The sequence below is a fragment of the Bactrocera tryoni genome, chromosome 4, assembly GCF_016617805.1.
Source record: "Bactrocera tryoni isolate S06 chromosome 4, CSIRO_BtryS06_freeze2, whole genome shotgun sequence".
NCBI classification, from domain to species: domain Eukaryota; kingdom Metazoa; phylum Arthropoda; class Insecta; order Diptera; family Tephritidae; genus Bactrocera; species Bactrocera tryoni.
In genome coordinates this window covers 18,024,920-18,038,944 of record NC_052502.1, presented here as the reverse complement: position 1 = coordinate 18,038,944, position 14,025 = coordinate 18,024,920, and positions in this window count along the sequence as shown.

Below are 14,025 nucleotides of genomic sequence, written 5' to 3'. Positions count from 1 at the left end.
GCTTTTGACGGTTTCAATACTTACAAAATCAAATCATTTTCTATACATGAAATTATAAAAATTACATATGATAAGGTCAAGTAAAAAGAAAAACATTTTTTCCAAAAGATGACTTTAGTAATTTATACAAGTATGATCAGGTTATGCTATATGGAGTTCCAAAGCTAAAATTCCGTACTAAAAACAAATTCTCAGACAGTTGTTTCGTTGCATACAGGTAACTCTGTATGGCAATACGCCATATTTTACAGTTTTACTTCGATGAAGGTGAAAACGCAAGACAGACTGCTCAAAATGTGAAAAAATTTATAGCGTTTCTAGTACAGTAGCAGAAAACGAATGGCCGAAATTTCGATTTCATTCCGGTATAGTAATGGAAATCCCTCTCCCTATTTCATACACTGGTCTTAGACAGCTATTGCTAGACCAATTCTGCTCTACGGTGCAGTGGTATGGTGGACAGGCATACGGAAATCCTTCTACCGGAAGCCAATAAAAAAGATTCAGAGGTCCGATACGCTGTGCATAATGGTAGCTTTACGAACAACTCCAACGACGGCTCTTGAATTGGTACTAAGCCTATAGACCTCTTCGCTGAAAACTGTGCGCCAAAATTGGCAGGACGTCTACTGGCTGCAAGAGATTTTACATATAGAACCTTCGGGCATAGCTCGGTGGGTAATGACGGTTGGGCAAACACCGACTACATGAACCCACTTTTCAACTGGGAAAGAAGGTTCAAAGTAAACATATAAAAAGATGGCTGACGTAAAGTTATGTTAGCTACGCGCAAAACTCTAAAGGTTTATTCGGATGGCTCCAAAATGGAGTTGGTGCGGGAATATACAGACTAGAGTTAGGCATAAGGCAACCTTTTAAGTTACTAGATCAATGCAATACCTTTCAAGCGGAGGTCTTTGCTATTTCGAAAGCAGCGGAGCTGTCTTTTAATGCACCTGCAGGCAATTCCTGAGTCAACCTCTACGTAGACAGCCAAGCAGAAATTCGCCGAGTAACCTCGTATCTCATAGACAGAAGTGTCATGGGAAGGAACAGCAGTGGAAAGTATTGTCAGAAGCAAACAACTTCACTTCTACTGGGTGCCAGGTCACAAAGGCATCGAGGGCAATGAAATACATAGTGGACGATTGCCAAGAATGCTGTACGGCTAACACCTGAAAACGTGGTCAACATTGGAAAACCATTGCATTGTCTATACGACGATCTGGACGGAAGCATGGTAAAGATGGAACCCGATGGAATGAGCTGCCTGGGTGCAAAACTGCAAAAATCATAAGCAAAACGGTAGATCGGAAGTACACAAAATTGCTATTGGCAGTCGATAGAAAAGCATGTAGGACTGAAGCCCGCAGAATCGGGCTGACAGACCGGGAAGACTGCAGGAAATGTTTAGAGCAGGGTACCAGAGAAACAATGGAGCATCTCTTGCGCACTTGTCCCGCAATTGTAAAAGTACGTTGGTTGCATCTGTAGTCACTACGGTATAATACACTGGAGGAGGTTTCAATGGTGAGGCCGCCGAATCCGTTAAAATTTTCGTCAAGCGCAGGTATACTAAAGGGTGAATACTCCTCATGAACCTTGCAACTGAACTCCATCTGGTGTCCCAAAGAACCAAAAGTGGTCTATGTGTGGCTTATTGGCCTACCAAATTATCCTAACCTAACCTTTATAAATTTTTCGAAATTTGTTTTTTTTTTTGTTGCAGCGACAGAAAACATTTATGTAGTAATTTAGATGAAAGCTGCCGGGTTGGCAGTCCGTAGTCGGATAAAAATCCGTATCCGTTCTGGTTACGTAGACTCGACTTCATGGGAACGCATTTTTGGACTATATTTCGGTTTGTTCACAATTGAAATATATTAGTAGATAAGTATTTATATTAGTAATCACTGCCTACCGTTTCGGTTAGAAACCATGCGGATCCTATGAAGATCACGACTACCTAGGTAACTTAAATTATAAAAAGATTTAATCGATAAAATATCAATTCTCTAGGCAAACTTATGTTGGCACTACAAACATGATATTCTTCCATATTTTATTTGAAGAGAACCAATGAGCAATGTAGTGTTTGAAAGGTTCTTAAAAAGTTTGGTCATTTTCAAGATTATGAGAAGCAATGGATATGGATTGTCCAAATTTTCTACTTTTGCAAAAGCTCAATACGTATAGTAAAGCGGATCTGATTGATACTCTTCTATAGAACATTTGCTTTATTTGGTCACTCGTAAAAAAAGAAATTTAAGAACTACTCGTTCTACTATAAAAGTTCGAGCAAAGAAAAATTTTAAAATTTTAGTTTAAAAATTGAAGAGAACATTTTTCGGCAATTTTCATTCAAAATTAAAGTCTGAAATGTTAGCACACAGAACCCTTTACTCATACAAATTACTTATCCTTTCACTTTAAATGTTTAAAATATACACAGTTTGAGTCACAATACCCTCAAATATATATTTATCAAATGTCTGGACATAAATAAATTGCCGTCCTTTGTATTTCATTCGTAATCTTTTTCATTATTCTTTGCTGCAAGCCTGCCAAATGCTTATCAACGGCCCTTTATGGCTTCAAGAATTGAGAACATTTTGTGAAAGTGCACAAAATTGTGAAAATATCTAAAGTATAACAGTAATAACAAAAAGTGTCACACAAATACCCACACACACACACGCATACCATTACGCCGATATAGACGACGTCACACTTTCGTGTTTGCCTATACGACAATGACCCAATTTATTGTAAAAAGCGTCAGTTGGCGACGTTCTAACAAATCCTTTGCGCTAATAGATTACCAACGCCGTAGGAGAGTAGTTGTTGCTGTTGTTGTTGCCGCTTGGACAGCTGTTGCAACATACTGATGATACAGGCGGCTAAATGCAACAAAACGAAAGCGCTGAAAGGGTGTGGAAGCAAAGGACTCGAAAGTATTTTACAAAGAACTGAAAGGCGGTGTGAAGTTTGTAGTTGTTGGTGTGGTTTTTAGTCCTTGCAATTTTGAATATGTATGCCTGTGCATCTACAATATATATGCACGTTTATAAGTATAGCTGTTGGACGCCTTGCACAGCTGATGTTGGTGGACCAACCGCTCGTAAATGATAATGTGCTGACTGGCCAATAACTATTGGTAGTGTGGGGGTCCGTGGCTGTGAAGAGCAGGCAGTGGATCTCACTATAGAAAAATTTACATGTTTGTATGTTTGATATGTGTTAATGCCCAGGCGCCTCAATTACAGCTTGCTTTGTGGAAGTAGCTGCAATGAGTTGTAACTAAAGTTAATAGGTTTGGGTTGAATTTAGTGGCGTGTATAGAAATAAGGAAGAGTTTCTAAGGTCCCATAAGCAGTTGTGATAGTAAAATGCTGTATTTGGAATTTGTCTTCACATTCTTTTCGAATAATTTGCTCATAATTATTTCTTTATTTATATAATGAATTAATGTTTAGGCTAGACTAAAGAAACTTCGCTCTCATGTATCGAAGGTGTACAGGAGCCACAGACGATTAGCACACTCAACTATAAGTATGTAAATATAATTTTCTAAGCGGGAAATAACTGTAAACATAAAAGGTGCCTAAAAGATGGATGAGAGAGCAGGATGACTCTACTCACTCATGACTTATAAAAAATGAATAAAATGGCGTAACCAAAGCTGTAAGACTATATTATTATAAGTTATTTATATATTATGTATAAATTAGTATAATTATATGCCGTTAAGATGCATGTTATGTAATCCCGAAATGACTAGCTAAGAATTTCGGGATTATCGCACATAAAAACAGGGTTTTTACTTCGTTATAGATTAATTCGCATAGATTAAAAAAGATTAAAAATGTAAAGGCTTTAAATCCCGAAAATATTTCGGGATCCCGAAATTCACTTTTCAATATTTAAATATTTCAAAGGCAACTACACAAACTGGACTGTGTATTTAAGAGTATAACATAAAATGTTAAAAAAAAATTTCGGTATCCCGAAATAAATTTTTCAATACACCGTTTAAGAAACTTATTTCGATAGTAAATTTACCAAATGGCTTATGTATATAAGATTAAAAAGCAAAATAGAAAAAAAAATTCGGGATCCCGAAATCTAATTTTAAATATTCTAACGAAAAATTGTCAAGAAGCAAATATTCATATGTATATATTAAAGAATTAAGTTTAAAAAAATAAAATGCAAACAAGCAGCTCACACCCGCAACTACAAATAAACTGAAATAAGGTCAAACTTGCTTTTCTCGCGGTTTAAGCGGAACTGCGGGGAATTTGCCTATACAAATACATAGTTATATATGTATGGGTGTAAATTGTTAAGCGTTTAACCCTGTTGCATGCAAGTTGCGTCCATACAAGTAAACACTTTTCACTCATACACGGACGACATTGACAAATCCATGTCACGTGTTGAGCCGCGAAGTTCAAAAAAAACGCATAGGGAAAGTTGTGCGCGCAGAAAAATCAGTTGCAATGTAAAATCTTGTTAAACGCTAACTGACTGATGGATGGAGGAATTTACATGCACACACACACATACTGATTTAGTATAACAGCATATTGATTGCCACCTGCAGCAGCAGAATTCACTACGCAATCAACATCTGCTGCACGCAGCCATCACTCATACGACCTGCCGTCCTTATTATAATATTACGTGAGGTTAAACGTCAGGCTGGCGCGCGTTGGTGTGATACACTTGCTGTTAGCAGCACTTTAATATCGAGTCAACCGACATGGCAATTTAGCGTGAGTGAAATGGAAATCTTTTTATTATTTATTTTGCTGCATTACCATTGGCAAACTGCTGCTTGTGAGCAACTGAACTTGTGAAACACATTGCAAGTCAATTCTTTAACTTAGCATTGATTCAATTTTGTGCTAAAATTTTTGCTTTTTGCTGACTCTAGTGACACTTGACCACAGTTTTATTTTTGTTGTAGCTTTGGTTTTATTTTCTTCTCTTATATTTAACAGATGTTTATTACCATTTTGATATTTGAGTCATTTGTTTCTCAGATTGACATAAATACTTATGTGATCATTAATTACCTATTCAATTTTACATATGTATGTATAAACGAAATTTTCATTTGATGCTCGTTTTGAAGTTAAAGTATCAAAAGCAGTTGTACATAATGACTGGTCACCAGAAAAATTGCAATTAATAAAATTTATGAATTAAGAAGTAAGGGCATCCATTCATTACACATGTTACAAACACATTGGGAAAGTTCTCTAAATATCATAATAAAAAATTTTATACAATCTCTCTAGTCGGAATATGTAAGTTTTAGTCTATAAGCTCATATACATCCGAGGCTAAATGTAAGCCGAAAATTGGATTTTAAGTACAAAACATACTCACAGAACTTATAATCATATCTCTTGGAGGCGCTGTCCCCCAATATGATCCAACCGGAGTAATATTTCTGTTTATTTACTGTTTAGGTAGCTTTTCGTGAGATAACTCGCGGAGAGCAGTGAGTGTATCTTTATGATTCCACACCTTTAACTAGAAGAGAGCGTGTGTTATAGCATATGTTATTTCATAAACCGGTTGAGAATTCCAGAAACGCAAATATGAATCGAGTGAAAATGTTTTTAGTTGCTATGAGCAATCATAAGCTTAGTTCAGTATGCACCTTCTTCAACTACTTTGAGGCCATTCAATGTCACAAATTCTTGAAATAATCGAATCTCCAAACTTTTCTCCAATAGTTCGGATGTTGCACGTGCTGTGTGGTACGTAGCCGCGTCTAGTTGAAACCAAGATCAACTTTTTACATTTGTGGGCACAAAAAGTTATTTCAAAATAAGTACGGCACGATGATTCCACCATCTAAAAACCATATCAAACTGTCAACCACTCCGATTAAAGTGAGCCTGATCGGAGAAGATGATTTTCTTAAAAAAATCGTTATCGTTTTCAAGTTGTTCCAATGTAAAGAGGGGATGTAGGGCTGACAGGCTAATGTCGTAACCACCCCCGTCCCGTTAAAACCCACTTCATATGAGATCACTTGGATCATGGAGTCGCTAAACCTACAAACCGAGGATTTGTTGGTAAGAAGAAGCCGTTAGTTGAGAGGGGCAATGAACTTCTTTATGGATTAGGGGTTTACTGTCAAGAGCGCTCTATCAACTCCAGCTTTAGACTTTCTGACTATTGCAATGTCTGCCAGGCCGAGGTTGCAGCCATGAAGGTAGCAATAGATTTTCTGTCCCGGAGTACAGCCTCCTTCAGAGAAGTGGCCATCCACTCAGATAACAGAGCGGCGTTACTAGCCTTAAACTCATTAACAGTGCGTTCGGGGCTGGTCAAAAAGTGTCTAACCTCGCATCACTAGCATCGAGTGGCTTTGTGATAAGACGGTATAAGTGCCAGGCCACAGCAGAATCGCGGGAAATTATAAAGCTGATCAGCTAGCAAGAAAAGGCATGCTAGAACCGTTATCGGTAAATGAGAGCGCGTCAGTACTCCCGTATTGCCTTGAGTTCTACTGTTATATAGCTTGTCTTCAGACATCCCACAAAGCTAACGGGAATGGAAAATAAACGCCTTAGCAAATTTGTATTATAAATTCAAACACAGGAGCTATTCTTTTCTAAGGCTTCACAAAGGGCCTCATAACCTAACCTAAGCCAAACTCAGCAAAATCACGACGTTTACGGTGGTCCAATGACTTCAGATCCTGAGTGAGAACAATTTGATAGGGATGCAAGTCCAAATCCTTTCTCAAAATTCAATATATCAACTATTAGAAAATTTTCACAAATTTTTATCAAAAAACTCAACAATGACGTCAAATTTTTCAAACCTAGTCATAACATTTTCCATTTACAGGGTCTTCACGAAATTTGTGTCATATATTTTCCGGGATTCACCTTCAGGATATATGTACATATGTATATATGAGCACATAAATATAAAGTGCCATCAACTCGCATACAGAATTAATTTTCAACGTAGCAAATATGACAAAATGCACTTTTTTGGCTAACAAATATATGGTACACCTAGTAGAACGCGCATACATATAAATATATTTGTGAAAGCGATTGTGTTCGCATGAACTCTCCTCTACTTCCTCATCGGAGAATTTGCTAGAAAAGCATCCTTGACAGCGAAATATATAGCGAGTATTCTCTGTTAAGATTACATTTGTTTACTATAAGCATACGTACAGACTTGTATGTATGTATGTACGTATTTCCTTCTCGATATCAACATTTTTGTTTTTTGACCCTCTGTTTTCTACATATTTTTCGCATACAACACAATATCCTGCTCATTCACCGCATTAGCTTTTAACACACTGCTATGAGCTGTCAAAATCAATACGTTATGTTCTCGAATTGTAAAGCGAATGTGGGTGTTGACACTGTTATATGAGCAACTGAGCAGTTAAGCTTTAAAACGCATGCGTCACAAATGTCAATCGGCGACAATGTAAGAGTGACCTTCGTTAGTTTTAATTGCCCTTACACTCTTTTCGTGGAGATTTAAGGAGTTATTTTATTAAGAATGAAAGTGAAGAGCACACAGTCTTTGGAGAACTCTTTAGAACTGAGAAAATAAGGAATTTTACGCATCCGTATTCAATTTTTAGAAATAAATGTGTAGGCCAAATTCCATATAAATTGAATATTTGCTATTGTAAAGCGCCAAAAAAGAAAGCAAAATATCACACCCCTTCCAAGTTAAAGTTTTTAGTAAGTACGAGCTTAAAAAGCAGTGAAGAAATGAAAAACTTGAGACCAACCAAAATCTTAAACAATACTGAGATAGCTTTGCATTCATATTTGACAGGGTCGTACATTATAAAGGAAACAACTCAAGTGGCCAAATCCGAGAAAAGATAAGTAACGGGTAATCCAAGTAGAGGTAATTTTTTCAATAGCCTTGTTTGACAGATCACGCGTAAGTCATGTCAAGCTGTCATGGTATTTTTGCTCAGTATTGTTTGGCATTTCATCATGTATTTTGCGCTTTTCTCTCAACTTATGGCCAACATAATCGACCTAATAAGTCTATTATTCGCGTCACCATCACCCATCTTGTGACTCATCATTCATTCTTGGGTAATATTCGAATAGACCACGTCCAGCACGCAATGAAGAAAATATACTTGCGGAGAGTGTACACGAAGAAGATCCTAGATTCTCGACCCAAACACCCACACATGTCATTCGCCAGTTACCTGTCGAAATGCTCAAACGAGTCATAGAAAATTTGGACTCAATGGGTTGACCATCTAAGACGTAGCCGCGGCCAACATTTGATAATTTGATAACAATAATAATAATAAACATTCCCCATAAATTTTTAAGATTCTGGGCATTTTCCTAAAAAAGTAGAGAACCTATAAATGGATCACTCTTTACAAATAAAACGAATTGAGACCAGTGATTACAGGATGGTTTGAATTTCCGGGGTTGTAAAAGTATCGCTAAAGACTTATTGGTGGCACCTTGAAAGTGAGTCCGGTCTCATGACAAATTGGGGAAGAAATTGCCCTCAACAGCGCTGAAAATGTTTTTTCATATTAATTCAGATATGGTCTCTTTAATGACGTCTTTGCAATTTGAAATCAGCATGAACTGGTTCGCTCTGCATGTCGACACTAAATTAAGACCTGCAATTTGTTTTATAAAATATCTTCACATACTAAAAAACACATGAGTCTGAAGTCATATCAATTTTCATTACCATTTCCCCAAACCTCGAACCACTAACCAATTCACTATCCAACTGAGCCACCTTTACATCAATCCAAGCATCATTTTACAGAGACACAACAACCATACCCGTCTTACTATATTTTACATAGCTACGCTTCAGTGCTGTTCTGCCCCCTGCGCTGTCCACCGCACTGTGGGTTTTGTAACGTTTCGTCTTACTTGTCCCCATTGCACGTTACCCCATAGTTCCACATCTAATTTGCATATACGCACAACAGTAATTGGATTATAAAAGATATCGATGACGATAACAATGTTGTTGTTATTGCTTTGCTCATCCCCATTTCCCTATTTACACGTAGCACATGCTTGCTGTGTTGTTCGCTTTTGTTTTTGTTGTGTCATTGATACTTTGGAGCAAAGCAAAGTCGGCAAGGTGAGAAGTGATGATTGTTAATGTTATGGATTTAAAGGTGAAGGCGTTAAAAATAACTCACTGCAAAGGTGCAAGCATAACAGTGAACTTACAGGGTGTACAGTTTCTAAAAATCATAAATAACTGCAAGTCAAGTGAGTTATGCAAAATACTTGGTCGTAAGCGAGTATATGTATGATATTTGTGTGTCTCAAATGACAGCTGTCAAATGAAACATGGCGCACCCTCTATGCTGAAAATTATGAAGTTGATGTATGAATCTGTGAAAGCAGGAAGAAATGGGGCAGCAGTTCAAAAAGCTGTTTGTAATAATGCAACAATATAAAAACTGTGAAGAAAATGTATGGCAAAAAAGTTTAACCGCGACGTTATGCCTTGAGATATACTGAAATTAGAGTAGGGCGCTGGTCGCACGTGCATAATTTGGCTGGGCATGTCTTTTCTATTGCTAAGGAAATTAATACCACATGGCACACATGTCTGGTAATAATAATCACAAAGACGATGAAAACAAAACGCTGTGTCGGAAAAAGTCAAGGTGCGTATAGACTTATGCTGAAGTAATGTGGAAATAAACTTCCGGAAATATTTAATTTCATCGGAAGCATGACAAACATTTTAATATCTTTTGGTATAGTCAGCGAAAAAAGAATATCCGATGCTTTTTGACAGCTGTCAGACGTTCATCTCACAGCTGTCAGGCATACATAACCGAAATATATCCGGTATTTTACCAAGTATCCAGAACTGCCAATACGACAGCAATGCAACAACGAACGATACAAATCATAAGTTTAACAACCGAGCTTATACTATGGCGGTGCTATATATTTTCAGGGAAATTTTCAATGAATTGAGCTGAGCATTATTTTGATCACTCGCTAAGAAACATGACAAGACTTAGCAGGTAATTTGAAAACTCCCCTGCCTGCTTAGTATAACACATTTTTTGCCAAAATTCGTTTTTTTTTATTCAGCATATGTAGTTCCATTCAAGGGTAATACTGATTATAGCGACCCTCCAACTTTTCGTTAGCAGTTCTTCTTCAAAATTTACTTTAGCGACCCTCCAACTTTTGGTTATCATTTTTGTAGTACGATTTGCCCTTTGCTATTGCTTTCAGGCCTCAGTTTCGGCAATCACCTCTTCATTCGACGAAAACTTCTTTTCATCGAGCATTATTTTGAGATCAGAGAACAGGAATTAGTCGCTAGTGGTTAGATCTGGAAAATACGCTGGCTGTTGAAGCAACTGGGGGTGCGATTCATGGGCTTTTGCTATCGTTTTTTACTGACTTATGACAAGCTGCTTAGTGAAACAGTCTTTTTTTCTTCAAATGCGGCGGTTTTTTGGTGATTTCAGCCATCAAATGGTCCAATAATGCTATGTAATAGTATTTATTTATGACCTGTCCTTTTTTAAGGCAGTCTTTAAGAATAATTCCATGTGCATTCCAAAATAAAGTCGCCATAACCTTGCCAGTCCTTTTACCAGGCTTTAGTGCGGGTTCATCGTGAACAGCTCACTCGGATGACTGTCAGTTGGACTTTGGACGCAATTTATGAAGCCTTGTTTCATCTATTATCACATATCGATGCAAAAACCAGAGTTTATTGCGCTTGAACATCTCAAAACATTGCTCCGAATTATGAACTTGTTGTTGTTTTTGGTCAAAAGTGAGCTACCGCGGCACCCACTTTGCACAGAGCTTTCTCATCCCTAAATAATCATGAATGATATGATGTACACGTTCAATAGATATCTTTAGAGTGGCTGCTATCTCGAGCATCTTCACTTTACGGTTATCCAAAATTATTTTGTGGGCTTTCCTGATGGATTCTTCGATAACAACCTCTTAACTTAGCTCTTACTTGGTGCTAGTTTTTCCAGGGTTAGTGTCTCGAAACTCGTCATAAAACCAACTTTTTGCTTCACCTGTAGTTTGTCTTTTTAAAAAGCAATATTTTATTATCATGTTTTTTTTGGAATAGCCAAATTATAGCGAATACGCCTAAAACTCATCTCCGAAATATCTTCGGATATATGTGTTTTTTTTTTGTTGAGCTTAAAGCAATTCTGTAATCGAATGCCCATTGATCCAAAATCTGGATAATCCTAAATTCAACAGTTAAATCTATTATGCCTTAGCAGTGCCAGTTCAGTGTTAAGAATAAACAGGATATAACTAAGTAGTTTAAACTGCTTAAGTGTCTCATGTTACACTTATCCAGAAAAGCAAAGAATAGGCGATAAAAAACGTACTACGGTAAGTGATAACAACAATAGCAACATAAGGCGAAACATACGAGCTTCAAAGTAATTTTAAATGAAGTATAGAAAAAGAATGAAAGAAAAGGTAAAGACCAGTATTACTCATTATTAATTGAATTATTCGTTTATTGATAAATAAATCGCACGAAATCTCTTAAAACCCAAGTACTATTAAAAATTCGTCTGCACTAATACCCAAGGAACCTAAAATTTAAGTAAATTTCTGTTAAGATAGCGACAGCTAAGATACTAAAGTCTCAAATAAAAATGACAGAAATGACTACTTGAAGGTATATTTTTTACGCTTTAAAAAAGGAGAAGTGTTACAACTCAACATTAAGGAGTTTTAGAGCCGCTTTCCAATACAAATTTATACGGAGTTAGAAATTGTAAATACATTCTTTCTGGTGTTTAATACGGAACAAAGTTCCAAACAAAAGAGCCTGTTGTCTTGTAAATCACGCAGGTCTAAAACTTTGTAAGAGCGTAGGCTTACTTACGTTTGTAGACCACAATGGTATTACTGTAGGAAAATAGACCCGTTTGCGAATAGAAAAAAATATCATATGATCATTGACAGCCACAACTTTGAAAATTTGTTCGCTTTGAGATCCAAGTAGGAAGCACTCAAGGTCGATAAGTGCTACAATGGACAGTGATAAATTAGTCATTGAGAATTAAATTTCACTTCGACGAATAGAAAGATACATTATAAGTCTCTTACCAAAAGTTAAGGGCTTTGATCTCATTAAATGAGAGAAGATATAGAAATTGTTTTATGTACGTTATGGCTTGATAACTCGAAGCATTGTATTCTATAAAACGACGGAATATCAAAACACCATGAAGGCAATAACTAGCTAGAACATATCGTTCGACGGGTTCTCTTCAGAAAGTTTTGATATCTTAAGAGATGGTCGTAGGAGCGAGAAGACCACAGCGACTAGCTTGATTTATCTTGGTATAACAAGAAAGGAAGGTGCAGCAAAAAAGCTAATAGTGCGAATTGTTGACTTGGCCATAAGGAATAAAGATTTTAATGAAACTCAATAACAAAGCAACCTCACAGTATAATCATTTATAATCTTTGAAATTATTCGCTAAATCCCGAAGAATTTCGGGATCACTAATTTAAAGTGCCGAAATTTTGGGATAAGAAACTTTTGAACTCAGTGAAGAATATACATACATATGTATGTATGTACATATATACATACATTCTCAATCCGAATCCCGAAACTTCTGGGGTGACCAATATTAAGTCCCGAGACTTCGGGATTCAAGAGAGCTAAGGTTAGTGAAGAATATCATTCACTCCGAAGTGACTTGAATCCCCAAAGTTTTAGGTATCACCGTCATGAAGTCCCGAAATTTCGGGATTCAAAAGAGTTGAGGTTAGTGAAGAAAACCATTTATTCCGGAGTGACTTGAATATCAGATATTTTGGGATCGCAAATATATAGTCCCGAAATCTCGGGATTCAAGAGAGTTGAGGTTAGTGAAGAATACCATTCATTCCGGAGTGACTTGAATCCCGAAATTTTTCGGGGTGACCAATTTATAGTCCCGAAATTTCGGGACTCAAATGAGTTGAGGTTAGTGGAAAATATCATTTATTCCGAAGTGACTTGAGTCCCGAAAACCGGGATTAACAATATAAATTACCGAAACTTTTGGGATCACATACATATGTACATAAAATTCCGAAATTTCGGGATTTAAAAGAGTTGATGTTATTGAAGTATATTATTCATTCCGGAATGTCTTGAATCCCGAAAATTTTCTTGATCAACAAAATAAAGTCCCGAAATTTCGGGACTTGACACACTCTTTCGTTAGTGAAGGATACTATTCATTCTGGCCCGGCCGACTATTCAATATTTTTGTGTAAAAATTAAATTAATTTAAATATTGCTTCAATGATGATTTCCTGCTAACTCTGTGGACTTGAAATTCTCAAAATAATTAACAGTAAACCAAACAATACACTATCTACAGCTCTGCGTTGGTGTATTTTTTGCTGACACGCACAAACCCTGACCTGGGCATATGGTTGATGATGGCATGGTTCGGCAAATTTATTTTTCTCCTCGTGTGTGGGTGCATAAGCATCACACAAGTCATGCGGTGATATTTGGCCAAAAGCCAAACGTACTACAAACCACAAGAACAGGAATAAAGGAATAAAAACGAACGTAACGAAGCCAAGTGAAACGAGAGTTTAAGTCAATAACTCGTAATTTAACAGCTTTCCGAGCGTTTTTCCACGTAAGAAATGTCCTTTACTTCATTTTTGTTTTATATTTTTTTAATTTTTTCATTTTTTTCATTTTTTCTCCTTTGCTCACGCATATATGTACGTAAACAGTGCAGATTGTAAATAGTATGAAATATGCATGACCATGGAGGTCAGCTGGGTCTTGTCGCCATGCCAGAGGGTTAAATACACATTTTTTTTGGATTTTCGCAAAAAAGTAATAAAAACAACAAAAACACGTTGAAGAGGAAGCAAAATCTTGGAAAAAATGCGTTAATTCCAGTTGCACGGTCAGCTGTTTACTTGCACTTGGCGACAGGCAAATAGGCGGACGCACAATGTATCC